General features: G+C 36.2%; 1 protein-coding gene across 1 annotated transcript in view; it reads right to left on the bottom strand.

Moving 5' to 3' along the window:
• Window positions 1-25,519, bottom strand: part of LOC137655522 (organic cation transporter protein-like) — a 311,982-nt gene extending 286,463 nt beyond the window's left edge. Inside the window, exon 1 of the mRNA XM_068389423.1 lies at window positions 25,268-25,519. The gene's annotated coding sequence lies outside the window, so the exon portion shown is untranslated. The remainder of the gene's footprint in view (window positions 1-25,267) is intronic.
• Between the last annotated feature and the right edge of the window lie 1,667 nt (window positions 25,520-27,186).

The raw sequence follows: 27,186 nt of genomic DNA, 5'->3' as shown, positions 1-27,186 counted from the left end.
GCATTGTTAAAATCATTGTGATTTATTCATGCATTAATGTTGCATTACATAAATCATTAATTGTAAAATAAAACTAGCGCAAAATTATGTAAATGAAAGTTTGACTCGTAATTTAGATGGGACACTGACTCACTAGGATTAACTGTTAAGAGAATTTTCTGTAAGAGCAAAACCGCAAACTTACACAAACCTGAGTCCTTTACATAGATAATATTTCGGTGGTAGCTGGAATGACCATTGAATTGTGAATAAGGTAGTTATGGCAGGTATATGAGGGGAATCACATACATGTCTGACTGATTCAATCCATTTTTGACCTGTAACATATTAACTGAGATGGATGGTTGTGAGTGAGTTTGCTCTACAGAACTCAGGTTTATATAGCAAAGACAAATAAAAATTACTTTTAAAATTTCCTATTTGTTCCTACTCAAATACAAACTTTTCATCTTTTAAATAGGAGACTCCCTACTTGATGAGAGTCCATCCCCAAGAACCAATGTGGAAGGTTCTTTTTCTTTTCTAGAACAGTCATCCTTCATGGTCCTGTATGAGAGCAAGGAAGGTATTCCAACATCTTCCTATGGGAGATGACATCTTGTGTCAAACCAGATATATCAAGGACAGACATATAGGTGAATTGCCTTTTGGCAGAAGTAGTCTGCAAGAAAGGCACTCCATCACTTAATTCACCACATGAGACGTCCAACAAATGAGTAATGGTTGGTGCTACTGCATCCTCTAGAGAGAGGAAAAATGAAAGTAGAAGAAGAGCTAGTCATTCTACCTTTACTCGAGACTTGTACTGAACGTGTTATATTAGAGGAGATGCATACATGTCTCATGGGGGGAGGTGGAGAGTCTTACAACTACTGAGCAGCCACCATAAGCTCCAAGGAAAAGGAGCAAGGGACTGTGGATAATGTCCCTAAGGTACAGAGAATTGAAGAGGATCTGAAGCCATCACACCTTCAGCTTTAATACAATCACAGGTATTCCTGAGGATTACTGATGGGGCTTGACCTATGCATTCTTGCCTGATATGGCAGAGGTCTACACTGACAAAAGCTGCATCTGCATGCAAGAAGGCCTTCAAAGCTAGAAGATAAGGCCTGGACATTTCTTCCATGTTCCCGCTGTGACACTCAAGCACATGATGTTGAATTCCCTTTAAGTAGCAACTCAAGCCACCACTAGACACAGGAAATCTTGAAGAGTCATGTCTCCGTAACATTGGAGGAGTCTCGAACTTGGCATGAACCAATGGGTTCTGGAACTTAGTAACAAGGTCTAGTATGACAGCGGTGATAGAACCTCATCCCTTAACGGGTGATAATATGATAGTGCCTGTGAAATTCTCCAACTCTTATGGCAATTCTGCCAGAGGAGAAAAATACTCGTTATAAGTACCAATGAACTTCTAACAAGAGTCCTCCAACAGAAGTACTGCTATTGCTTCTTCTTTCGGTGTGTCCAACGAGGAGAATAGGAGGAGGAAAAGGTTGGTAGTGGAGAAGCAAACTCACATCATCATCTTCTTGTCATCCTTGCTAACACTAGTAGCCAAGCAGTTCCTGTCTGGTCAGGGAAAGGTGTGCTACCTACCTGTTCTTACTAATAAAGATTCTATAAGGAAAGACTTCATGTCAATCAACACGGTAACTTCATCCTTTGCTTTGGAGTGAGATCAGACTTTTCCTTATCTATCATGAATCTCAGATCACAACAAAAGCGTGAAAATACCCTCGATCCTGGAAATGAAGAACCTTCGAGGATGTTATCCAAAATGGCCCAACCTCAAATAGGGTGAACACTCATGTGACTGCCTAAAGGACGAAGTGGAAGCACTTTAAAGATAACTGAAGGATTAAGGTCTGTGTTGACATTACAAGTCCTCTTGGTCAAAGAGAAGAATGAAGTATTTCACTTTGAATGCAGTCTAAAATGGTACAAATTCATCAGAGAGGATATGCGATCGTCTTCCACCCCCACGACAACCCCAGTGGGAAGATGGACAAACAATTGCTTGGTCCTAGGCTGCACCACTAGCCTAAACTCAGCACATGCCATACTAACCGTTTACTCAATACTAATTGTTAACCAAACCCAAGAATAACGGTCACCAGATGAACTCCATCAATCTCTTCCAAAGGAGAAGGGTGACTTCTAATGGCAGCATTATCCCTTACCTTCACCTGGCCAATGATACTGGTGCAAGGCTGCACCTGGTTTAACAATGGCAGCTGTCATACCTGGCTCACACACGGTTTGATTGACCCCGATGGTACTACTCATTGTGCGAGTTTTAACACTCCCTTCTGGGGGAGGAGAGGGCTTGCTAAAACTAGATTATTTTCATTAATTATTCTAAGAAGTGTCTGGCAAGCAGAATAAGGCGAAAAAGGACTTATTACAGAAGGTAAAAGGAGTTGAGAGAGAAGTGAGTTGGTAAAGACAGGAGCTGGTAGAGCAGGAAGAGAGGGAGCAAACTCACATCTACTTCCCCTTGCTAACAAGTCTCTTTGTTGCCACCCAAGTTGAGGCATGCATAACTGACAATTACTGTGCTCCAGTGGACAGGGAAGTTACAAGAAGAGCTTCCGCCACAACAACAACCACTACACTGGGGTTTCATCATGGGGAGCAGTTGGAACACTCATTTAAACTGGCACTGCACTACACAGGGGCTACCACAAGGGACACACTGTAGTGTTAGCACTAGGTGCGCCCACCAGCAGTGCTAAATGAAATTCTTGGAATATCTACGAGTCATAACTCTACATGGCAAGGTAGCCATTATCGAGCATAGGTAGAAACGGGAAACTAAATTGGGGTAACTCCTTCCAAGAGGAAGGTATGCTTTGAGTACTGTCGAGTCTCCCTGTACAGAACATAATGAGCTACACTTGTCAAAGGGGAAGCCCCTCACAAAAGGCAGGAAACATGAAGCTTCCTGAAATAAACCATTTTACCACATACCTTACCTCTCAAGATACTCCTACTGTAACAAGTGAGAATGCACTACACAAAATCACTTATAACAAACCAAAATAAGAAAAAGATCTAACAGCACTGGTGAAAAATATAGCAGCTACACATCCTTTCACCATACAGCCAAAATTGAAAGTGATAGGATTAGTGTGAGACTTGTGTTCAAAGACACAATGCAGTTGTGCACTGAGGGGAGAGACCCTGACAACTGGCAGGTTTTGTTGGTTTACTTGAGTGGACAAGCTAGCTTCGATTTAGGTGTTTCAACAGGTAGCATACTGGATATCCCAGTGAAATTCAATGATAATAATAGACATTGTGTTTGAATATAAAGCTTATCAGTAAATGTGGATTCTGTTTATGCGTTTTGATTTAGATACCAAGTTTTGGGTTGTTTATATATTCATTAATGCAATGTTTACTTATGAAGTCCATGCTGTAAATGGCATTGGATGCTTATAGTAAGTAAATGAGTGAGAAGGAGATAATCTGTGGATAAAACTTGTTAACTAAAGTGTAATTACAATCAATCTTTCAGATACCGGCTCTAATGTAATAATTACTTTTAAATAGAGTTTCGTTCAACACTTAAACCTTACCTTAAAATGGGGGAGGAAATTACACTACTATTAAACCAAATATATGAATTGAACGAAATGTAATGAATGGTTTTTTTTTATTACTGGATAAATGTCCATTGGGTAAAATTGGTACATTGTTAAATGTGTAGGCTTATAAGGAAGACTGGGTAGTTTGTCTATCAGGTACATTTCATTCATTGTCCATACAATTAGGTACATTTTGACAATTGGATACATGATACATTTGTCCATTTTGTTTCTCGACACGGACTGCTACCTAAAAGGCAAATAGACAAAGAACTTGCTATTCTACTGCTACAGACTTGGAAACTTCTGATCGATAAGAATAATCAGATTTTGACTTAGTTTCTGTTACATCAGTGGATACATTCACACTTACTTTGTAATCCTATAATATATATTTATATCTATGACCTTGTCGTCCATAAATTTTTGCAAATCACATTTGTCTTATGGAATTTGGAGTACATGGCTAGGCACGGGCCAGGGAAGCCATTCGATGACAAATTGTATTTGGATGGATTCATGAACTTGAGCTATATAGACAGGCACTGGAGCCTGGGAAGCCTCTCAGCACCCAGGTGCATTTAGGGTAAAACACTAGTTGCATTATGAGGGAAAATTTAGAAGTGGTTCGAGAGCAAGATGGAAGAATAAAAGCTTAAACAGAGGTAAAGTAAAAGGATATAAAGCAATTGCAGCCAAGGAACAAAGGAACGCTAATTCCCATAAGTAATTTACAGAGCACCGAGTGAGATACGTCACTTACACCCTAAGGGGTCAATGACGAATTGCAACCGAGGGGAACCATGCACTTGTGCTATGAACTATGTTTAATGAGATTAGACAGCAAGATATAAGAAAGGAACAGTAACAGAAGTAAAGTAGAAGGCTATAACGTGGGTGCAGCAAATGAGATGCTGCAAAGACCTATTGGTCCCTTTAAGAATACAACGTGAGGTAAACTGATAGCCTTAATCCCTTACATGAGCAGCTAATGATACTCTCAAATACATGGCATTTTCAGTTCTGACAATGTTAGAATATCTATTAAAATCTCGATTTCCCCTATTTCATTTCGTCACACTTTTCCAAATACATTTGTCGCTGTAAGATCCTGATTCTCTTTAGTGTGTGCAGTACAGGGGACAGAAAATAATACAGTTAAACCATTCGAGTCCTTGACAGGGCCATAAAATGTTTTGGATTTTTCCTGGTTTTTTTATGCACAATCATTTTGAAATAATTCATTCGGTAGAATGAAAATGTATCACTTGGCTACTTAAAAATAGATTTAATAATGACTTGATAGCAACAGCCAAGCTACAACCCTAGTTGGAAAAGCAAGATGCTATAAGCCCAAGGGCTCCAATAGGGGAAAAATAGCCCAGTGAGGAAAGGAAATAAATAAATGATGAGAATAAATTAATAAATCATTCGAAAAACAGTAACAACATCAAAACAGATATGTCCTATATAAACTATTAACAACGTCAAAAACAGATATGTCATATATAAACTATAAAAAGATTCATGTCAGCCTGGTCACCATGAAAACATTTGCTCCAACTTTGAACTTTTGAAGTTCTACTGATTCAACTACCCGATTAGGAAGATCATTCCACAACTTGGTAACAGCTGGAATAAAACTTCTAGAATACTGTGTAGTATTGAGCCTCATGGTGGAGAAGGCCTGGCTATTAGAATTAACTGCCTGCCTAGTATTACGAACAGGATAGAATTGTCCAGGGAGATCTGAATGTAAAGGATGGTTAGAGTTATGAAAAATCTTATGCAACATGCATAATGAACTAATTGAACGACGGTGCCAAAGATTAATATCTAGATCAGGAATAAGAAATTTAATAGACCGTAAGTTTCTGTCCAACAAATTAAGATGAGAATCAGCAGCTGAACACCAGACAGGAGAACAATACTCAAAACAAGGTAGAATGAAAGAATTAAAACACTTCTTCAGAATAGATTGATCACCGAAAATCTTAAAAGACTTTCTCAATAAGTTAATTTTTTGTGCAATTGAAGAAGACACAGACCTAATGTGTTTCTCAAAAGCAAATTTGCTGTCGAGAATCACAACTAAAATTTGAAAAGAGTCATACAAATTTAAAGAAACATTATCAATACTGAGATCCGGATGTTGAGAAGCCACCGTCCTTGACCTACTTACAATCATACTTTGAGTTTTATTAGGATTCAACTTCATCCCCATAATTTGCACCATGCACTAATTTTAGCTAAATCTCTATTAAGGGATTCACCAACTCCAGATCTACATTCCGGGGATGGAATTGATGCAAAGAGAGTAGCATCATCTGCATATGCAACAACCTTGTTTTCTAGGCCAAAACACATGTCATGTGTATATAGTATGAAAAGTAATGGGCCAAGAACGCTACCCTGTGGAACACCGGATATCACATTCCTATACTCACTATGGTGCCCATCAACAACAACTCTTTAAGATCTATTACTTAAAAAATCAATAATAATGCTAAGAAACGACCCACCCACTCCCAACTGTTTCAGTTTGAAAAATAGGGCCTCATGATTAACACGGTCAAAGGCAGCACTAAAATCAAGGCCAATCATACAAACTTCCTGACCACAATTAAGGGATTTCTGTACAGCATTGGAGATTGTAAGAAGGGCATCACAGGCCTTTACGAAAACCAAAGGCCTTAGGGAATAGATGATTACCTTCAGCAAACCTATTAAGACGTTTGGCCAGAAGACGTTCAAAAACTTTAGATAATACGGGAGTTATGGGAATTGGGCGGTAATCAGTGGGACTTGAGCTACCACAAACACATTTACATAGAGGAGTAACATTACCAATTTTCCAACAAGTGCTAAAAGCTCCTCTTCTTGCTAACTTGCACAAAATAACAGATAACTTTAGAGCTAAGAAATCTGCTGTCTTTATAAAAAATCAAAGGAAAAATGCCATTTGGGTCTACACCTCCATAAGCATCAAGGTCCATCAACAGAGCTTTAATCTCACGAGATCGAATAGCTAAACTAGTTAGTTTAGCCTCCGGAAAACAGGAATGAGGAATTTCAAGTTTTTCATTACTCTGTTTACTGCCAAAAACACCAGCCAACAGGGTTGCCTTTTCCTTTAGACAGTGAGTGACGGAGCCATCTGGTTTAAGTAAAGGAGGAACTGTTGCATCTACACCAAAGAGTGCAGATTTAAGGGTAGACCACCATTTATGTTCCTGAGTTGTACCAGAAAGGGTTTCTTTTATGGTATAGTTGTTCCAGGTCAAATCTGATCTATTACCCTTCCAAAGATGATAGGCCCCCTGCTTCTCCAAATAAGCACGTCTACAATCATCATTGAACCACGGTTTGTCCTTCACTCGGTACCTTAGCACACGAGAAGGGATACGCCTATCAATTATGTTGACTAGATTCTCATTCAGAGACAACAGAATCTACACTACTATATAATTGTGACCAATTCAAGCACAAAAGATCATGCAAAATCTCATTCCAGTCTGCTTGGGATTTCATATAAATTTTACAAGAGTATGATATATCAGGGACAGGATGCTCAGTCTTCACTACGAATGAAATCAAGGCATGATCAGATGTCCCGACTGGAGAACCAACCTTACTAGTTATAACGCCAGGGGAGTCAGTGTATACGAGGTCCAAGCAATTACCAGACCTGTGAGTAGCTTCATTTATGATTTGCTCACAGCCTGATTCCGAAGCAAAATCTAAACCTCTTAAGCCATGGCGATCGGTAGGAGAGATAGAACTTAACCACTCCCTATGGTTAGCATTAAAATCACCAACAAAAACAAAAGAAACCTTTCTATCATCTTCTTGTATCTTAGCCATAATGGTAAGAAGACAATCGAAGATAGAATCATCCATATCTGAATTCCGGTAAATGGAACACAAATAAAAGTTGGTATGCCTGCCACAAACTTTTATTACCTAAATCTCATGACATCCACATTCGTAGCAGGACTTATGAGAAGCAGGATACTCAATCCTAATATACACCGCCATTCCCCTAGCCCTAGGGATGGCATCACGTTTCAACATTATTGGCTTCTTAAAACCACTTATAAGGAGCACAGAGGAGTGCCTCATATTAGAAACCAAAGTTTCTGAGCACAAAAGAATATCATAATGTCTGGACGCAACTGTAAGGTCTTGGATATTTGCATGAAGACCACGAATATTGCAATACAGAAGACGACATTGACGAAATCTAGGACGTACTGGTCCCGGATTTCGCTCAATGTCTCCAGACACCATAAGAATTAATAGAAATAAAAAAAGAGACATCATACTTAAAAACTAGACTAACAAGAATTATAACAAAAACAATATGTACAGAATTATAAATAAAGTGATTAATGAAACCCATAGAGTATAGTAAAAAGTCGGAAAAACTGGTCAACATGGAGGAGCCGATACACCATGCAAGGCTAAATACCCTCCAGGATAGCCACTTCAACTGAAAGGAGGACAGTAAGGATGGTTTTGAGAAGAAAGAGAATCAGAAAAGGAAAAGACAACCTCTTGATAAACCACCAGGCATCCATGGCCCTTCTGTTAAGCCTGCCCAACACACCATTTCAAAAACACAAGAGGAAGAAAAAAAAAATAATAAAATAGAATAGTGTGCCCGAGTGTACCCTCAAGCAAGAGAACTCTAACCCAAGACAGTGGAAGACCATGGTACAGAGGCTATGGCACTACCCAAGACATGAGAATAATGGTTTAATTTTGGAGTGTCTTCTCCTAGAAGAGCTGCTTACCATAGCTAAAGAGTCTCTTCTACCCTTACCAAGAGGTAAGTACACTGAACAAATTGCAGTACAATAATTAACCCCTTGGGTGAAGAAGTGTTTAGTATCTCATTGTTGTCAGGTGTATGAGGAAAGACGAGACTATGTAAAGAATAGGCCAGACTATTCTGGGTAAGTGTAGGCAAAGAAAAAATAAGCCGTAACCAGAGAGAGGGATCCAATGCATTACTGTCCGGCCAGTCAAAGGATCCACTACCTCTCTAGTGGTAGTATCTCAACGGGCGGCTGGTGCCCTGGCCAACCTACTACCTAAATCCTAAAAAAACTGTTCAATATCTTCGATGTCTGTATCCTAGGCTGTTCTTGAATGCCACGAATATACTTGGTAACTGTTTCAGCATGTTCAGTTTAATCAATAAAAATGAAACACACATGCCTGCATGAAATGGCTACATTTGTCTTTCAACAACAGAGCTTAGAATGAAGACTGGAAAAAAAGTATAACTCAAGACAGTAGTTCAAAATCTTTTCAGAATCTAAATTTGGCGCCTTCAAATCCTCAACTATTTACGTCTTTATCTTTAATAAGTTCACACACCTCAAAGACATCAAATAGAATTTCACTGAAATGCAATAGTCACCTCCCATTCTCCTCACGTGACCACACCTGTTCAATACACTGATTGGTCGTCGTAGACTTCTTTAAAACTTTCGAAATCACACATTAAGCAGGAAATTCGTTTTACCAGCTCCCATATTTTTTCTTATTTATAATCACCCCAATTTGGTATTAACCTCTACAATGTGTCTAAAGAAGCATATTCATAGTGGCGAGGAAATAAGTCTTGACAAAATCTTACCGTTTAAGGAGTGCAATATCACAATGCATACATTGTGACCTCAAAATAAAATGCTGTCATGTTGGTGAAAATAGAAGGTAATCTTACCTGCACATCTCTCTCTCTCTCTCTCTCTCTCTCTCTCTCTCTCTCTCTCTCTCTCTCTCTCTCTCTCTCTCTCTCTCTCTCTCAAATTCTTCATTCTTCACGTTTTGCAGATGCTTGTATACTGTTGTAGGGCAGTTAATTGTTTGTAAAGGCCATATTTATTCCTTCTGGATGATATACTTTCAGATTTTAGATTTATAGTGAATAGGGATTTAGCGGCGTACCAGTTAACCATATTTCAGGGGATGATTAACTTTGTTCTACTGTTGGTTTATCAAGAAGTTGTCTTTCCCTATCTTTTCTTATTCTTATCTTCCTCTATATTAGTTTTAAAATCTATCGTTATTGTGCTTCCTTCAGTTGAAGTGGCTATCCTAGAGGATACGAAGCCTTTCGTGGTGTGTCAAATCCTTCATGTTGTCCAATTTTATCCGATATTTTGTCGTTTAGTAAAATCCTTCTCAAAAGCGTTAACAGAAATGTTACTTAAACATACATTTAACGTAGCTCTAGCCTTTAAAGAATAAAAAATAAAAAATCCGTTTAAATAGAAAATTGACAAAAGAGGAATCATTATGGTATGATACATCGATAGCAAACTCCCAAACATGGGAAAATGAAGCAAACTCTGTAACTAAATTAAACGCAACAAACAGCATCTATATGAAAAGTATGGAATTCCACTAAATACCTTAAATCAATGGATGCATGGTAAATGCAAAATTCCTTCTTAACTCAAACGAATCCTAAAATAAGGCAGGATACATTAATGTGAACAGAAGTGGCGCTAACTAATCGTCAAATGCTAAACACTTTATTCGTTTTAACTAAAACTCCATAAGTTCAGTGAAACAGGAATATGGATTTTGTCATAAAGGATAAACTTTGCATAAATATTAAAATTTCGCATATATATAAAACGAGGGAAAACGTGAAAAAAAAATATACGTAACAATAACCTTGAAGCAAAGAGAGACATGCACAATACGAAAAGAAAATTTTAACAAATTAAAGATCGGAATGATACTGATAACAATTATGTATTATTTTTTGCAACAAAGGAAAGGTTCCTTTCTAACTCCTCCTCCCTTTCATTGTCATTATTCACCTGTCCATCAGCCGACCAAAATTACATTTTATGTTAATTGGATTTCTTGGGAGGAACTTGTTGTTCCTCTACGGAAATTCCCTTTGTTAAAGAACTGAAGGTCCTGTTAGAATGGAGATCATCTCGGTTATGGAAATGAGTTTGGTTATTCTGCATCATCCTTATCCCTACATATCTTCAATACAATAGACATCAACGTATTTTCTTTAATTGTTATTGTATAATTCATGCAGATACTATTTTATCAGCATAATACGTATTTAAACAGTGAAATATTTTCAAATTTAGCCCAGCTTAGTGGTCATAGCTCAACACATTTAGCAAGAACAAAACTTTACTTGCTAAAATTTACTTGCTAACCCAAAACGTTAAACTTGCTAGCCCATGCCCGAGGAACACGAGGGAGGGGCTTCATCACGAAGGAGGCGGTGGTCAGCGGCGTGCCATGGTCCCTTCCAATTTACAATAAAGTTATATAAAATTACAATAAAAAATATAAAGTTTTTCAAGATTGTCGATATTTTATCGAGGAAAACGGGCCAATTTTGTTTTTGCGTTTTCGCAATTCATTCAATAATTCTTCTAACCAATTAATAAATAAATAATATATATGTATATATATGTATATATATATATGTATATATATATATATATATATATATATATATATATATATATATATATATATATATATACACAGTATATATAAGCGTAATGGAAAGCAGGGGAGTAGGAGCGTTTTTTCGGGAGGGAGGCTGAAGTTTGAATAGGTACTGACGACGGGGGTCGTCTGGGGGAATTCCCCTAGAACATTTTAAGAGGAAACTCCTTTAGATGCAATTTCCTGGCACTTGACAGTAGATTGTAGCAACGACAAAATAATATTTTTGGGATGATTTTTATGAGACAAATTAAGATTTTTACACATTATCTATAGTGAAACACAGGTAGGCCTATTTCACGAATTTACCAAAAACATACTAATGATGTTAATTCTTTGTTATAAACTAATACTAATATCGATGAAGTTACGGTTATCAGTTTTCAAAGCCTACTATGTTTTTACTTCTTACTTTTCTAAATACTGCTTGTTCATCTTCTATCTTTTGATCAATCTTTCTCTTTAGTCTCTTCAGAATAAGCATACTATTTATTTTCATGCCAACTAACGTTAGTGTGATGCTTCTGTAATTATTACAATCAGTCAGGTCTCTTTTTTGCCATTTTCCACTAACACTCCTAGTTCCCATTCATTAGGTTTTGCTTTTACACGCCAAATTCTACAAACTAATTTTGTAAGTACTCTCGGGGTTATTTCATTTTTGGCTATCATCATCTCAGCAGTTATTCTATTACGTCCCGGGGCTTTCCATCACCTAAGTTGTTTAATATCTTCGACTTCAAACACACTGAATTCATACCCGGGTACTTCAAAGTCTTCCTCGGTTTCAGGTATATCCGTCAAATCATTCCTTTCTTATCTGCTATTTATGACCTCACTAAAGTGTTCCATCCAACGTAGCCTTTCTTCATCTTCTGATATTATAACAGATCCATCTCTCTTTTTGATGGGTATTTGCTTTATCTTTGCCCCCGTAGAGATTTCATTAATAATTCTATGAGCAATGCTTAGGCACACCCTGAATTCATAACTTTATCAGCCTGACCTGCTTTCTTGTTTAAATATTCTCTCCCGTCATTCCTAGTTCTTCTTTTGACCTAACTATCAATACTGGAATGTTTAGCATGCCCTACCTTGTAATTTTCATCACTTCCTCTAAAACTTTTAACAACCCATTTCTGTCATTGTCTCCTTTTTATAGTATCCCAGGTATCATTCGATACCCATGGCTTTCTCCTTGTAACTGCTTGTCCCAAAACTTCACTACCAACAGACTGGTATAATTATTTTATTAATATCATACCATTCTTTATTAATTGTCTATTCTTCGTCTCAAAGACTCTAATACTGCAAATCGATTCATACATTCAGGTGCAAATGTTTTCCTGTTTTCATCCTACAGAAGCTTAGTTGTATCAAACCTAGGTATTCTATCTACATTTCTGTTGGGTGCTTTCAGTTTTAATTTCAGTGACAATCCAGAGCTATTGATCATTACGAATATCTGCATCTATAGCTTCTTACATTTTTCAGAGTCCTCCTCCATTCGATCTTTGTAAATACTGTGTTAGGCGGTATATCTTAGGTGTTATGCTAGGCGGTATATCTTAGGAACCATGCTAGGCAGTGTATCTTGGGTACCGTGCTATAGGCGGTATAGCTTGAGTACAGTGCTAGTCGGTATATCTTAGCAATCCATGTTTGCCAAAGGTCATACGAGTGTAAGCGGATGAGCAACGTGGTGGAGTAACAAGAACTTTCAGTTGGGAGGAAAAGCCCCTACATCTCAGTGAAGTCACTAGCACTAGGGTGACGGATTGGTTTTAAGGTGATAGACAAATGTATCTTACTGTAATCAGCATGAACCACCAGGGGTCAGTTCCCTTAGATAGGTAGGCCCTGCTCATCACAAGAAACAGGCTATCATTTGATGAATTTAGCCAATGAATCCTCTACGGATTTAGTCAGTTTATGGAAAGAGAAAATGACAGAAAATCCCCCAGTCCCAGGCGTAACGGGATGCTAAGAATCTCCTGGTGAATAAATAATAAAAAATTGAAACTTGGTAATTGGGATGTTAGAACCATGATTCAGATTGGGAAGTTACAGCAAGCGGAGAATAAATTTATGAAATATAATTTGGATATGTTAGCCCTAAATGAAACACGTTGTAAGGGAATTGGTAAAGAAATTTTGGACCAAGGCAATATAGATATCTACTCAGGAAGAACATATGGAGTTGAAAGAGAAGGGGTAGGAATGATAATGACACCAACAGCAGAAAAGGCTTTAATGGAATGGAGAGTTGCAAATAGTAGACTGTTGCTTACAAAGTTTAAAACAAAGCAGTGTAATATGAGTATCATAGTTTGCTATGCACCCACAAAAGATTCCCCTGAAAAAAAAGGAAAGATGAATACTATGAACTGCAGAGTGTAATAGATGAGATCCCAGAGAGAGATGTGAAAATGGTGATTAGTGACTTCAATGCTAAAGTTAGAAGGAATAATCAAGGTATAGAGAATATGATGGATGATGAAGGTCTTGGCGAAGTTGCAAATGAAAATGGAGCACATTTTGTTAGTTTTTGTTCAATAAAAAACTTGTTTTTGGAGGTACTCTTTTCCAGCACAAGGACATCCACAAATATATATGAACTTCACCATGTGGCAATTTCAAAAATCAAATAGATCACATGGCCAGTAACAAAGAGAAGAAGGACCCTGAGAAATGTAAGAAGCTATAGAGGTGCAGATATTGGTAGTGATCACCAGCTCCTCATTGCCACACTGAAATCAAAACTTAAAGCACCCATCAGAAATGTAGATAGAATACCTAAGTTTGATACCACTAAGCTGCCAAAACATGAGCACAGAAAAACATATGCAATTTATATAGGAATCGATTTGCAGTATTAGAGAATTTAAGAGACGAAGAGCAGAGCAAACAATTAACGAAGAATATTGTGATATTAAGAACATATATCAGTCAGCTTTTAGTGAAGTTTTGGGACATACAATAACAAGGAGAAAGCTATGGATATCAAATGATACTTTGTACTATAAAAAGGGGACAAAGACAGAAATTGATTATTGAATGTTTCCGAGGAAGTAATGAAAATTACAAGGTAGAGCATGCGAAGTATTCCAGTTTTGGTAGTGAGGTCAAAAGAAGGAAAAAGAAAAAGAATATACCAATTAAAAAGAGAGATGGATCTGTTATAACAACAGAAGATGAAGAAAGTTAGCATTGAATGGAACACTTTAGTGACGTCATGAATAGGAGATATGAAGGGAATAATTTGATTGATATACCTAAAGCTGAGGAAGACTTGGTGTGCCCAAGAATGAATGCAGTGTATTTAAAGTCAAAGCTATCATTGAAAAAAAACTCAGGGGATGGAATGCCCCTGGATACGATGGAATAACTGCTGAGAAGATTTTGGCCGAAAATGAAGTGACTCCCAGAATACAAGATTGTTTTGTAGAATTTGGCATGAAGAGGCAAAACCTGTTGAATTTGAGCAGGAAATGTTGGTCAAAATGCCAAAAAAGGAGATCTGACTAATTACAATAATAAGAGGCATCACACCTACGTCAGTTGTCATGAAAATATAAAATACAGTATTCTCATTCTAAAGAGACTAGAGAGAGAGATGAAAAGCCGAGAGATGAACAAGCAGGATTTCGAAATGGTAAAAGTTATACTGACCTAATCTTTATTTAAAGACATGATGTGCAACAATGTGCAGAATATAGAAATCCACTTTTGATGGCATTTGTGGACTATGAAAAAGCCTTTGTTACTGTGCACCAGCCAATTTTGTGGAAAGACTTGCGTCATTATCGAGTTCCTCTTAAATATGTAAAATTGATCAAGTCTATTCATGAGCATAGCAAGTGCAAAGTTAATATTAATGGAGTCCTATGTAATGAATTTCCAGTGAACAATGGAGTATTCCAAGGGAATGTGTTGTCACCTATGTTATCTATCCACCTCGTGGATTTTGTAATGCATAGAACCGTTAGGGATTGGTAACATGACATTAGCACACCTAGAGTATGCTGCTGATGCTGTTCTTATTAGCTAAACGCCACAGGACTTGCAAAGCTTGCTTACCAGAATGCATGAAATATCACATGGGTTAGGCTCAAGATGAATAGAAGACAAATAGAGATGATGAGAACAGAATATATATATCTTTGGAAGGAGGAAGGATTGATAAGGTTGAATCATTTAAATATTTAGGAACTACTACAGGATCTTTAGAATTTGAGCTTAATGAAAGATTGAAAAAAAGACAAATCAGGCAGTGGCTAGTTTAAGTAAAATTTGGAAATCAAATCGCCTGAAATTCATCATCATCATTTCCTCCTACGCCTATTGACACAAAGGGACTCGGTTAGATTTCGTCAGTTGTCACAATACTTCTCCATTTGTCATCTCCTACTTCACGCTTCTTAGTCCTCAGCAATGTAGGTCTGGGTCTTCCAGACCGGGTCAATAACGATAGACCTGCCGGAGTGATAATAATTTGCAATTTGAAACTATTACAATTGAGTAAATAATCACTAGGTTTATAATTAATTGTAATATTAATACTAAATCTACTCAGGATTGGCCCTTTGTTGTAATAATGCGTATACTAACAGAAAGACTTCGCAATAACTATTTTTTGACCAGTTACTGCATCGCACATTATCTAATATTCCACAGATCGTATTTCATCGTTACCGTACTTGAAAATCAACATCTCTGCTTTACGTTTTTCGCTTTCCAAGGCAATACCTTCTCTCATAGTACCTCTATCTATCTTGCCACATTCATTCATTGTTTGTACTGTACTGTATGCCTTCATTACTATTCGATTAATAAAATCATAAATCAGATCAAATAAAATAGTTAAAAGTTACGTGCAAAAGGACTCCAAGCGAAACCCACTGCGAAGATGTTAAAAATATAGATTATATACAAATGGAAAAGAAATTCATTCAGCTATACGATAGTAAATGCTGTAAAGTTTCATCTTGTATAGTTTTGTGTTAAGATGAGTGAAGTAAAAGGTCCATAAAGGGGATCTGGGGCTTCAGTGCTAAATGATTTGGCAAGTAAATTGCTCCGAAATATGGTAGACCTGTACGTCGCTAAATTCATATGCATTAAAAATGTCAAATAGCTGAGTATATTAATCAGAAGGAGTAAATATAGCCTTTACAAATTATTAACTGGGCTACATCAATAATAGAGGACTCTCCAAAACGTGCTCTCCCCATGCCGGGTAAATTGTACATTTACCGGGTGCACACACGGAGGCAGAGCACTGTAGCACTGTAGCATAATAATGTCACGAACATACGCGTATCAAGGTGTCAAAATATTGAGGACTCAACTGTAGCCCGTCAGGAATGTAGCTTCACTGTGTTCCACTGCGATCGCCGATCAGTCTCTCCGTGTTATTACCGAAGATGACCAACGTACAAGTGGTAGCCGCCGGATACATTACTTCACATATATGAAGAGAAGTATAAGATAGTGGCAGTCAAGGATATAAAGTAGAAGGGTGGAATACAGTGGTCGGGAATTACTCGCTTACATGAGGTTCCAGAATTTCCAAAATTTAGGAAATGATAAGAGAAAACCAAAGTTTGAGGGAGAGAAATACATATCTTTCCCTTAGGATAGCATGAAAAATATAATTGTTTTAAAAGCAAAAGTTTTCTATATTTGTCAAGATAAATAAGGTTGTACTGAATAGTCATTGAAAGAAAGGCTTGCAGTCTTTTATAATGGTTTTTCATTAACTCATTGACTTTGCATATCATCAGGTTAAGCGAATGAGAACTAATGATGTCTATATTTACTCTGAATAAATACTCCAGAGAGTTTGTCGCCATTTCAAAATGATAAATTACAGTAACTGGATAAACCACCACTCTATCTCACTCTCTCTCTCTCTCTCTGATTTGTTCCATAATTACTTTGGTTTGTAATCATGGAGTATACAATAAGCTGCATCGTTTCCTGCAATCATAGATATCAATTAAGAAGAATATCTACAGGAATCCTGATAATCTCCGTCAAAAATAATTGGTTTAGATAAAGGGACTCTTGGTGGAAGTTGATACAAACTCGATTCCCGTATTCTAATAAAATCACACCACTTTACTCACATATATATATATAATTTTCAAGTGTTCTTTAGTAAACTACAGCAGCATATATATGACCTGGCTTCCAGCAAGTAGCGACCATCATCTAATTCAAGAACATTGAGGACCATTCATTCACGGCGTGACGGCAAAATCTATCCAAATCAATGTTAAGTAAATAATGTGGGCATCTCATAACAGATTGCAGTCATATATAGAGAAGTGATATTCCATGTTCTTTACCTCATTTCAGGTGAACAGTAGAAGATGTAGAATTACATTGCGCGCTCTCTCTCTCTCTCTCTCTCTCTCTCTCTCTCTCTCTCTCTCTCTCTCTCTCTCTCTCCTCTGACAAAAAAAATTCTGGTTCTTGTTGGTGACATCAAGTTCCATACAGCAGCTGTAAGGAACTGATAAAAAGACTTATGTACATTACTGGATTGAATCAGAAATGCGACAAAGAAATATGATACAGAAAAAAAGAACAAAACACAAATTCTTTGTCTTTATTGTTGATCTGGTCTTCATGAAGAATATCTAGTACAACACCAAATACATGGTAGATGTGTTATAAATTGCAGAACTGAATGTTTCTGAAACTCTCATTTCAATGAACAAAAGGTCTACACTAAAAATTTTCCATTCAAAGAGAACTAATACTGAAGAGCCGAAACACTTGACACCGAGTGCTCTTATTGTTTGCAAAATCTCTTGATGTCGATGCAAAATTAGGAATTTAAAAGTATGCTCCGAAAATGAAATTGCCCAATAGCCAATCCTGATTTGAGTTCTGAATTCAATGTGGTCTCAAATTAGAGAAAGGAACTGAATGAATTGCTGAATAGGAAACGTGCGTTAGGCGTAGGGCACAACTGGCCGTACTACCAGCTACCGGGGTATACGGGCAAAATTTGTGTGAAATCGTGGGTGTGACGCTAGGGGCACGCCAAGGGGGCACGCAACAATCTTGGACCTCGTAGCCCGCCATATACCAGCCGCAGAATCTTCACTCGCTGCACTAAAATGTTCTGCGGCAGTCAAGAAACTTTGTAGTCGCAGACAGGATGCACGTCTGACGCAAGTAAGCAGTGCGTGTGACTTGCGTGCAACTTACGTGCCGTACGATTTTCTGTGGCATGATCTCCGCACATTAGTCGTGCATGTAATTTGCGTGTAACTTGCGTCACAAGTACGAGCCACGCACCTTTGTCGTACGAAATTGAAAGAAGTACGTGGTCCGTACGTGCACCGTACGATGCAATTGCGGCAAAAGTAGGTGTGTAGTACAATGACCGGACGACGTTAGTACTAATACACGATATTTACATGATTTTCCAGGATATGTATTCTACTGCAGCAAGTACATCATCATTCTGATGTACATCTCTTTGCAAGTAGGGAGTCTCTCTCTCTCTCTCTCTCTCTCTCTCTCTCTCTCTCTCTCTCTCTCTCTCTCTCTCTCTCAGTATTCTTAATTATTATCTCTCCGGATCCCTAATTTTGTACAAAGACGGTGATCAGCTTTCTTGTCCGTGATTATTTGCGTGTGTAATAAACAAATAAATAAATATATATATATATATATATATATATATATATATATATATATATATATACATATATATACATACATATATATAGATATATATATGCACACATATAAATCATATATATATAAAAGCATATGTATATGTATATATGTGTATATATATATATATATATATATATATATATATATATATATATATATAAATGCATATATATATATATAAATATAAATGCATATATATGCATATATATATATACATATATATATATATACTGTATATATATATCATATAACACACACATATATATATATATATATATATATATATATATATAATGGACATCCACGCTGTATAACTTGCAACCCTTGAGTGTGGAGCCAAGGCCGTCTGGTGGAGCGCGGGCATAGCACGGTGGTATTTATACAACCCAGGGGACACTTAAGACTCGTACTCCGGAAGTGCCTCACCTGCATTACACGCAGTGACGCAGGTCCTTAGTGCATGCTTCGTACTCTACCCGCATGTGCCCTATGCCATAATTTTCCAACGCATTCATCTCACAACACTTGCGAACCGTGCGGCACCCGTTCGTCACACGTACTTAACCCGTACTGAGCACTCAACACACTCACTACCAATTACATCGCAGGAGTTCATGGCTACAACTGAAAAATTCCCAGACCCGTACGGCTAAAAAAATTCGTACGGGGAGTTGTGCCCAATGCCTTAAGGGTACCTGACACTTGCACGCATTCGTGGCACGCATTGATGCGCGAACTCGCGTGAACGAGCCGTGAAAATTTCGTGAACAGTGCGGGAACTCGCGTGCCAGAGCGTACCAATGCGTGCCCAGAACTTTGAAACGTTTAAAGTTTGTGGCACGCATTGGCACACACAAAATAGTCGTGAAATAGTCGTGAACGATGCGCCAAGTGGAGTGAACAGTGCGGGAACTGGCGTGAACTACAGTGAACGATGCGGGAAGTGGCGTGAACTTTATAATGAAGAGAAACAAAAAGGAAACGAAAAAATTGATGAAAAGGAAAGAAAAATAAACCTAATAAATTTTTATATTTGCTGTTTTAATGTGAAAAAAAATGATATCTTATTTCAAACTATTTCTATAACACTATAATGAAGAGAAACAAAAAGGAAACGAAAAAATTTATGAAAAGGAAAGAAAAATAAACCTAATAAATTTTTATATTTGCTGTTTTAATGTGAAAAAAATGATATCTTATTTCAAACTATTTCTATAACTTTATAATGAAGAGAAACAAAAAGGAAACGAAAAAATTAATGAAAAGGAAAGAAAAATAAACCTAATAAATTTTTATATTTGCTGTTTTAATGTGAAAAAAAAATTATATCTTATTTCAAACTATTTCTATAACTTTATAATGAAGAGAAACAAAAAGGAAACGAAAATATTAATGAAAAGGAAAGAAAAATAAACCTAATAAATTTTTATGTTTGCTGTTTTAATGTAAAAATAAAATGATGTCTTATTTCAAACTATTTCTATAACTTTATAATGAAGAGAAAAAAAAAAGGAAACGAAAAAATTAATGAAAAGGAAAGAAAAATATAAACCTAATAATTGTTTATATTAGCTGTTTGAATGTAAAAATAAAATGGTCTTATTTCATGCGCACACTTATTTTCCTCTATTACCAATCAAGACCCAAAACTTTTGTTTTAAATAAAAATGAACTGAAAAATAAACCTAAGAAATTTTTAAGTTTGCTGTTTGAATGTAAAAATAAAATGATTTTTTATTTCATCAACATACTTATTCTTCTTTATTACCTTAAAATGAAGAGCAAAACAAATTTTTTCTGTTTGCTGTTTTAATGTAAAAAATAAAATGATTTCTTATTTCAACACACTTTTTTCTCTATTACCTTAAAATCAACAGCCTAAAAACTTTTCATGATTGCTGCTTTTAATGTTAAAATAAAATGCTTTCTTAATACTTGTACATATTTTATGTCTGCTATTTATATGTAAATCAAATGCTTTCTTATTGAAACAAAAATAAAGGGCAACAAAAAATACAAACGAAAAAGATACGTTTCTTCTCCTCAATGCAATGGTGTCTCTGACAGAAAGCATTGTTTTCTCTTCCGAAGCCAATTCGTGAACTGGCGTGAACGATGCGGAAACGATGCGGAATGATGAGCGAACTCGCGTGAACGTGTCGTGAACTACGCGTGCCAATTTGTGCCATCGCGTGAACGTCGCGTGAACGATGCGCAAACTGGAATGAACTGGTCGTGAACAGTGCAGGAAAAACACCAGTGCGTGGCAAAAATGCGCGCAAGTGTCAGGTAGGCTTTAGCTTTAAAATACAAAAAATCACAAGTCATTATTTAAATCTTTTTCAGAAGTTATCACCCTAATGTAAGTATGCATGACACAAAGCTTTACAGAGGCCTTGGAAATTTTTACAGAATCGCATCCCTGCTAATAATTGACATAAAATCATTGACTGCTGCATTGCAAGTTTTAAAGACTAAATTATTCTGAATACGTTGAGCATCACTGAAGTAAATCAGAAAAGCATCCGTTCATCTGCAGATGCTGAAATAAACTTCATAAAGAACAGAGGCTAACTAGTTTCCTTCGCTGTCAAAATTTTTCAAATTACTTTTGACTGCTCCACCTTTTAATATGTAAAAGTGAAAGGTCATTATTTTAGCAAGTTCAATCTATTTGCGAAAAGGAACAAAAGAAAAACGTTCAATTATATACCTAATGTTGCTAGTATATCAAAGTGATCTAACTGTTTTAACTGATCACTTCCTGTAGATCTCCAAAAGGTTGCTAACATATCGAAGGCAATGAAAACGATGTGAATAAATATTTAAAATTCTACTCTGATTATGAAAATTGTAAAGAAAACTTACTCTAATGAATCCTCATATCATTCATTCATCACACTAAAATTAACTCTAATTTTTCTTCTTCCAGCTAGCTACTTTTTCTCTTTTTTTTTAGTTTAATGAATTACAATCATTATTTTCCTTGCATCATGAAATACTCTCGGGGAGGGGGAAATATTGTTGAATAAGAAATAATAAAATATCCATAACAATTTGGTTTGTGTATATAGCATTACCTATAGGATTATGTTGTATCTAGTTTAACTTGGTCAAAACTATCTTAACCTTGCCCTGCTCAATCACGTTCCTCAAGCCCTCCGAGAGCATGGCTAGAGCTACCACAAACATTTACCAAATGTACACTATCAATTCACCCACAGGTGCAAAAAGAATGTTTTATTGCTAACTTGCGAAAAATACCAGACAACTTATGAGCTGCGAAATCTACAGTTTTTATATCAAACAAAAGAAAAATCTACACGTCCATAAGAATCAAGGTCCAGTGAAAGTTTCAAATTCATGGGACCAAAAAGTTAAACAAGTTAGTTAAAAAATGTGTAAGATTATGCCTCTCATTACTCAGCTTATTGTCTCACGCATCAGCCAAAAATGGTTGCGTTTTGCTTTGGACAATGACTGAGAGCCATCTGGTTTAAACAATGGAAGAACTGTTGTGTCTACACAAAGGAGTAAAGATTTAAGGGTACCTCATCATCAATGTTCCTGGTGTATCAAACAGTGCTTCTTTTATGGTCAAATTCTATTTATTTTCAGTGGAAAATAGCATCCAGCTTTTCCAACTAGGGTTGGAGCTTAGCAAGTAATAATAATAATAATAATAATAATAATAATAATAATAATAATAATAATAATAATAATAATAATAATAATAATAATAACTAAACCAAGCAACGATCAAACGTCCCAACTGAAGGACAAACCTGCTCGTTATAACACCACTGGAATCATTGTTGCCAAGCCAAGAAATAACCAGGCTCATGAGTAGCCTCACTCACATGTATGATTTGCTCACATCCTGATTTAGAAGCAAAGCCAAAAATACTCAAACTATGGCGATCAGTTGGAAAAACAGAATTTAACCATTCCCTAAGTTCAGTATAAGATTCTTGAAACCACTAATAAGAACAAAAGAAGCCTGTCCATATTATCTTATACTTCAGCCATAGTGATTAGAAGAAAATCCAAGATAGAATCATCCAAGTTTGGATTTCGCTAAAGTTGTTATGACTATCTTATTGACCTAAGTCTCATGACGTCTACATTCATAGCATGACTTGTGAGAAGCAGGCACTCGGTTGTAATATACACCGCTATACCCTTTGCTCTGGGCATAACGTCTCGCTTCAAAAGTTTTGATTTCTTAAAACATGGAATAGACAGCACAGACGAGTACCTCTTTCGAGGCGCCAAAGTTTCTGAACATAACAGAATACGCAAATGCAAGGTCACTAATATTACCATATAAACCATGTATTTGCAAAATACTAGACAACACTGGTGCAGTCCTGGATTTTCCCCAGTATCTCCAGAGAATAAAAATTAAAACAATAAAATGGTCTCATTATACATAAAATCAAACTTGACAATAATGATAACAAAAACATGCACACGGCAATTTACAGGAAACTACAAATGAAACGCATAGACTAAACGACATAATATCGAATAAAATTGGCCAACAAGAAGATCCGACATACCACGAAAGGCTTAGTACCCTCTAGGATAGTCACTTCAACTGAAGGAAGCACAATAACGATAGATTTTAAAACTAATATCACAGAGGAAGATAAGATATAAGAAAAGATAGGGAAAGGCAACTTCTTGATAAACCAACAGTAGAACAAAGTTAATCACCCCCTGAAATATGGTTGACTGGTACGCCGCTAAATCCCTATTCACTATAAATCTAAAATCTGAAAGTATATCATTCAGAAGGAATAAATATGGCCTTTACAAACAATTAACTGCCCTACAACAGTATACAAGCATCTGCAAAACGTGCAGAATGAAGAATTTGAGAGAGAGAGAGAGAGAGAGAGAGAGAGAGAGAGAGAGAGAGAGAGAGAGAGAGAGAGAGAGAGAGAGAGAATTTTAAATTGGCATCCAGGAGGCCAAAACGAAGAGAAGATTATCCAAGATAATTGACAAGTATGGCCTACCAACTTGTCCTCATTTTGTTTCCAATGAGGCATAACTTTTACCTATTCTCCAAATGTTTGATTTTAATATTTACAAGCAATTTGGTGAGCTATAAACACTTCGAACAATATCTCGGATTCCATAATAGACCTAAATGTACTATACCATATTCACGCAATCAATGTGAACGTGAGACATGGTTTTTTTTATTATTATTATTATTCTTACCCTAAACAACCAATTAGTACCACCACTCAGTTGTCAATCTATAATAAACATTTTTACTTATTTATCTTACAACCAAGTGACTTCTTAACTTCTCCAATTTGTGTGAAGAAATCGAGAAGTTGAGAAGGAACTGTGGATACCAAAACAACCATATAAATATATATATATATATATATATATATATATATATATATATATATATATATATATATATACATATATATATATATACATATATATACATATATATATATATATATATATATATATATATATATATATATATATATATATATATATATATATATATTACAAAACAAATTTCAAGAGAGCAGAAATGTAGGTCTGAAAATTAGTGTGTAAAACTAAGAAAATATTCAATGAAAATGTCGAATCAGCAAACAAGGGTTATGGACGAACCTCTAGATATTGTTAATGAATAAACATACTTAGGAAAAACGGTATTTCCCACAGTACACGAGACCGAATTTAAAAGGATAAGCACGGGATGGAGAGATTTTGGTAAACAAAAGATTATGAAACGTAAAATGACATGGGCAGGACATATAATGAGAATGACAGATAATAGATGGACATTAAGAATAACAAAATGGGTTGTTATAGATTACAAAACAAGCACGGGGGAAGGATAAGATGATGATGGATTGACGAGCTAAGAAAATTTGCGGTATAGACTGGCAAAAGAAGACCAGAAACGGACGGGAATGAAAGGACGTTTGAGGCCTCTGCCCTACAGTGGACTAGTTAGGCTGATATTGATGATGATGACTACATACATGCCTAGATAAACACGCAAGAGACCCAGCATGTATATGGAAGCTCCATAAAGAGAAATATTTTAATATCTTAATTACCGTCTAGTTTTAGTTAAGCTCATCTAACAGAAATGCTAAAGTTCTTTGCTGCTAGAAATGCAATATCACTTTGTGCTTTCAACATTACCAGAAATAGTTCTAACTCCCTTCAAAGTATTTTCTCATTTATTTGACAAAATTACGAATAGGTCGTCAGACTTGTGGATATAAATGAACCTATCACAAATAACAATCGTTACTAAAGCTAAACACTATTGTAATAACCGGGGGTAACCTACTCCCTGTAGTATCCAGAAATTATAATTCACAACAAAATATGCTTTCATCGTGATCCTTTACGCCGTTTACGGCATTTCGATAACATGGCGATAGAACTATTGCAGTTGCTAAACTAACCTCAATTATTATTTAACTTTTCTTCCCAGAGCCTTTGAAGTCGAATGGCAGTTGCAGTAGTCACGTCTAGGGAGGAGAAACACACAAAAACCGTACATATCTTGCAGCCAGAGCTTAAGCGTGAACGGTAGTAACCTAGTAACTTATTGACTCATGGTAAATGTTGACTCCTTCCCTACGAGTGTTCGTACACTGGACACAAGAAAGTTGAACTTCAAGTTACCAAAGGCTGGAACGAAGCCAGTCCGTCTCGCGGCGTCCCCAAATAGAGGATTTGTCAACACAAATATCGTACCCTGTCGGGAACCCGTTAATTTAGAAAAGAATAAACTATGCTAGATTTTTGCCTGAAATTTCATATATTCTGAGGGCAGAGAAGACTGTTTTTCTTAATGTACTTTTAATAAACCCAGATATCCGAGGAAAAATTATCATTCATGCATGCAATCCATATTTTTTACGTCTGGCAGCAAGCGAAAAATATTCGTTAGGTCAAGGTAAGGTTCAATGATTGACGCATTTTCTTTATTTCCCGTGCGAAAACATAAATGTTGTTATCATTATTATAATGCCAAACACAGTATACATAGTATGTCACCATCAGAGTAAGGTAATATATAGTATGTCTTCAGTCTCTCATTTTACCGAAATTATAAGCGCATAATCGCGTAAAAACCTGACAAGGCTTCCGTGAGTATAATTTGGATGATATTGCAGAAACTTACAATCAGCAAAGGTTCGAACATTTTATTTTCGTAATTATTCATTAACACTAGATTCAGTAATTTGCAGTTGATGGTAATTTCAAAGTTCTAAATAATGTTGTGGTGTAGGCCATATAGTATCGGAAGTCCTGAAGTCAGGGGTGTAGAGCGTCTTTTCAGGTGTGTGTGTGGGGGGGGGGGGGGGGCTAAAGCTTGAAATGGGATTTCCTTGCATTTGGCAGCAGATTGTAGTAACCACAAAATCATATTTTTTGGACGATTTTTATGTGACCAATTAGCCTACATTTTGTACACAATGGCCATCTGGTAGACCTACTTGATGAATTTACCAAAAACATGTTAACGATGTTAGTTCTTTGCTATAAGCTCAATCCAATATCGATCAAGTTTGGGCTATTGGTTTCCTAATCTTACCATGTTTTACTTACGATTTATATCTACCATTTGTTTATCAGTTCCAATTTTGTCTTTGAATTTTTAACGGCTTTTGTATTTTTAGTTTTCTCTAATTTCTAGTTCACAGAAGACAATTATCTAATGTTTTAATTGATAAGTATGTTATCTGTCTTTGGTTTGAAACCATGGTGATATGGTATGAAGATGAAACCTTACAAACAGAGAAGTACTCCATATATTTGATGAAACTGTAATGGTCATAAAATAATCAATGCTTTTAAAATGCCTTTCTATAGGAAAACTATACATATATATATATATATATATATATATATATATATATATATATATATATATATATATATATATATATATATATATATATATATATATATATATATGTGTGTGTGTGTGTGTGTGTGTGTGTGTGTGTGTGTGTGTGTGGACAGAGAGAGAGAGAGAGAGAGAGAGAGAGAGAGAGAGAGAGAGAGAGAGAGAGAGAGAGAGATAGAAAAAGCCACCTTAGGGAACTGAATCTCGCAACGTACAATGTCAGGATCCTGTCTAGGGAAGATCTTGCTGTGTTACTAGAAAAGATGACGTAAAAAAATTGGGATATGATAGGACTTAGTGAAATTAGAAGAACTGAGGAATTTTGTATAGAGTGGAAAAAGGGTCATATCTTTTGCTTCAAAGGACATGAAAGGAATAAAGAAAACGAAGTTGGGTTTCTTATTAATAAATAATCGTGCAGGTAGCGTTTAAAAATCTTATATTATCAGTGATAGACTTGTAGGA

This window comes from Palaemon carinicauda, chromosome 1 (genome assembly GCF_036898095.1).
Source record: "Palaemon carinicauda isolate YSFRI2023 chromosome 1, ASM3689809v2, whole genome shotgun sequence".
In the NCBI taxonomy this organism is placed as follows: Eukaryota; Metazoa; Arthropoda; class Malacostraca; order Decapoda; family Palaemonidae; genus Palaemon; species Palaemon carinicauda.
This window is presented reverse-complemented; position numbering and strand designations above follow the sequence as displayed.